At 53.0% G+C, this 3,590-nt stretch overlaps 1 long non-coding RNA gene across 2 annotated transcripts; it reads left to right on the top strand.

Moving 5' to 3' along the window:
• Positions 1-78: 78 nt before the first annotated feature.
• Positions 79-3,097, top strand: LOC108449695. Of its 2 annotated transcripts, XR_001865962.1 has the most exons (3): positions 79-757; positions 948-1,072; positions 1,179-3,097. It is a non-coding gene; the product is annotated as an uncharacterized LOC108449695 (long non-coding RNA). The 2 variants fall into 2 exon arrangements; XR_001865961.1 differs by having other exon boundaries at positions 82-1,072.
• The last annotated feature ends 493 nt before the right edge of the window (positions 3,098-3,590 follow it).

The raw sequence follows: 3,590 nt of genomic DNA, 5'->3' as shown, positions 1-3,590 counted from the left end.
CCGGGGCACGGGGGGAGCGGGGGGGGCTGAGGGAGGGGGAATGGCGACCTCGGGTGTGGGGCTCACAGCGAGATTGGGCTGTGAGTGTGGGGGTGTTAGGGTCTACAGGGGCCTAGGGTGGGGGTGTTTGTGTCCGGACTCAGGTGGACGTGAGAGGTGTTAGGGCCCTTAGTGCTCTCAGGTGTGTATGGGGGGGGTGGTTGGGCCCACAGCGGGTTCAGGTGTGTGTAAGGGACTTACGGACCTATAGTGGGGGGTGAGGGGCTGAGCGGCTATAGTAACCTCAGGTGTGTGTTAGGGAGGGTGATGGCTGTTGGAGTCTGCAGTGGTTTCAAGTATGGGGAACGGTGTTAGGGCCCATATCAGGCTCAGGGGTGTGTGGAGGGGTGTTAGGGCCCATAATTAGTTCAGGGGTGGGTGAGTGTGCGTGTGTGTGTGTATACATTGTCAGGGTCTATAGTGGTCTTAAGTGAGTGTGTGTATGTGTGTGTGGGGGTGTTGGGGCCCACAACCAGCTCCTGTATGAGGGGACAGTGTTTGGGCTCCATAAAAAGGCAGCTCTGCAGCTTCTGTTGCAGGTGTTGGGGGAGCCTTGATAAGGGGCTGTGTGTCCTGTGGCGGGTCCCAGCAGGAAGAGGCTCCTAGTACCCAAATAGGAGCAGCTGTGATTTGGTAGCAAAGCCCCAAAGGAAAAGGAGTTGTAGGCAGGGGGTGAGAACTCTGAGTTAGGAATTGCTCAGAGCAGAGAGAGGGCAAGGTGAGTTCGTGCTGTTTCTCCCACACTTGGGGGTTCTCCACAGCTTCTGAACCTAAACACTTCATAATTGCAGAGGCTTATGGTGGGGGGGGAGTGGGGTGTTAATTATTTTTCTAAATAAAACTGAAGGAGCAGAGCTTTATCTGCCAGTACCTCGTGCAGCCTCATTCTGCCAACTTGCTCCTGACAGCTGTTCCGCTTCTTGGGCTTCTAAAACCATCCTTAGAGAGCTGTGTGAAACCACAGGTACAGAAACCTGAGAGCCCTGAGTCCCAGGTGAGGGGTGTTGGTGTGTCCTGTGCCTCGGAGGCCAAGGTACAATACCAGCTTTTCTCATTGTAGTCGAGTAATTTCACACAATGAGTTTCCTGTTTATAAGCTGAGCTCTGTAACTTTATTTCCCCCCTCTGTTTCTTACAAGTGGAAAGAAGAGCACAGTGAGCACGACTCATCTGTCAGCAGCTCTGTGAAAAGCTGATGCTGACCAAGCAGGAGGCAGAGATCTCTCCCCAAACTGAATGTGTATAAAGCACTGACTGAGTTGTGATGAGAACAACAGCTCTGATGGAAGCGCGAGCCAAGAACAACAGCTCGACAGAGAACTTTACACTTTCCCTGACAACTCCTTGGGGCGGAGACAGTTAAGTTTCTGCATTTGTAAGGGAAACATGGCATTCCTTAAAGCTGAGCCTCCTCCCTCGGGTTCCCACTGAATGCCTGAGAGATGACAGCAGAGGGTGTTTCCAGCAGGCTCCTATTAGACAGGAGGAATTAGCATGGAGGGAGCAACTGTGAGATCCCAGTTTAGACCACAGAATGAGCTAGAAAGCTTTGCAGCAGCAGCAGTTTGCCGGTTTTTTACCCACTGGATACACACAGCTCCTGGTCAGGGTGTTCCTGTGCCCTCGTGTTGGTGCCTGCACCTGCCCGATGTGTGAAGGGCTGTGCTGGGAGGCCAGATCAGTTCCAAACAGAAAGAGCTGAGGCAGCAGTGAGGCAGGGCAGATGATCCTTGGGAGGGCAGCTGCGATTCAGAGACACTTAAAACTGGTTTGGTATCCCCAGCAGCACAAACCCGGCTGGCAGGGGAGCTGGTGAGCCGAGTACGTGGACAGATGGAACAGATACAGACAGGAAATAGAGGAGAAAAGAGAAATAATTAGTGTTTGTAAAACTCTGAGTGGCGTCTGATTAGTTCTTGAATCCTGCAACCCCATTTTATTTTTAGCTCAGTGACTGGATGGCTTTGGGAAGTGATTGGAGGAGCTCAAGCCAGATGTGAGTCTGGGGAGAGGACAAACCCGTGGGCACCAAGCAGTTGATGCCATGCGGCAGCCGCCACCACGCCCTTTCCTGTTCACCCCATGGCCGCAGGCAGCCCTGCCAGCCACGCTGCCTGAGCGGGGAGAAGGGAAAAGGAGGGGTTTCCAAAATGCTGATAACCCACAGCATTCCTTGGAAAAGGAGGGGTTTCCAAAATGCTGATAACCCACAGCATTCCTTGGAAAAGGACAGGTGGTGAGCAGCTCTGGTGGTGTCTCTCTTCTGAGACAAAAACGCTCCCAGAAGTTCTGGGAGCTGCTTGGACGGGTGCCGACTTTTGGCCGTGCCTCAGCCTCGTCTCCTGTTAGAGGCAATATTGACTTATGGAAAGAGGTACGGAGCATACTTGGCGTGGTGTTCCGAGTTAAAAATTGTCAGTCTGGGCAAACAGACCTTTGGGGTCAACGGCAGGAAAGCCTAGTGGCTGCGCTGCGTTATTACAGGTCCTTTCAGAACACGGTGTGACCTGGTGCTGCTCCGGGCGCTGAGCCCCCGGCTCGGCGGGTTTGGAGAAGCGCTGCAGGTTTTGGAGCTCAGTGCTTCAGATCAAACCCATTTCCTTCCCCTCGGTGAGGTGTTTGTAATGCCTCAGTGAGTCAGTAAGTTGTGCATGTGAGGAATGCACCTCACAGCTGAAGGTGAGCGATTAGTGTGGCTGCGCTGGAGGTGATGAGATTAATTAGTCCTTCCCAGGTGAATTAGAGCTGCAGAAATAAGATACATGAGCTATTTAGTCTGAAATACCAATGTGAGGCATTTTCAGATGGAGTGGGATCCTGCATATGACTCTCACCACAGGATATGTATCTTGATCGTTATTTTTGTAGCAGTGTCTAGTCAGGAGGATAAGCACTACCCGGCAGATGCGGGGCACGTGTTCTACAAAAGCTGCTGTTCACTGGCAGGAAGCAACTGATTCACCTGGGTGAGATCACAGTGCCGTGGCGGGGCTCTGCTGAGTATGGAGGAACAGGGAAATAATTTGTCTATTAAAATATAATAAAATTCGAAAGAGTACAAGTGTCCTAATGAGTCCATCCCCAACAAGGCAAGGTCCTGCTCCGTGCCAGGGGAACAGCTCTGCTGTGTGTCTGTATCATAAAATCACAGAATGGGTCAGGTTGGAAGGGATCACAGAGGGATCATCTGCCCTAGCAGGGTCATCCCAGAGCACGTGGCACAGGATTGTGTCCAGACGGTTCTGGAGTATTCCCAGTGAGGGAGACTCCGCAGCTTCTCTGGTCTCTGTTCCACTGCTTGCTAACTGCACAGTGAAGAAGCTCTTCCTCACATCTAGGTGGAACTTCCTGTGCACGTTTCTGCCCGCTGCTCTTGTTCTGTCTCTTGGCACCTCTGAGCAGAGCCTGGTCCACGAATGCGAGCCCAGGTGGCCACAATCCGAGGAGTTAAATCCCACCTCCAGCAGAGTTTAACTTCGTCGCACGCACTGGGCGGGGCCGGGACTCGAACCCTTAACCCTGTGGCCCGCAGGGTCCGCGTTGGCCGGGCG

The sequence above is a fragment of the Corvus brachyrhynchos genome, unplaced genomic scaffold (assembly GCF_000691975.1).
Source record: "Corvus brachyrhynchos isolate BGI_N302 unplaced genomic scaffold, ASM69197v1 scaffold19, whole genome shotgun sequence".
NCBI lineage: Eukaryota > Metazoa > Chordata > Aves > Passeriformes > Corvidae > Corvus > Corvus brachyrhynchos.
This window is presented reverse-complemented; position numbering and strand designations above follow the sequence as displayed.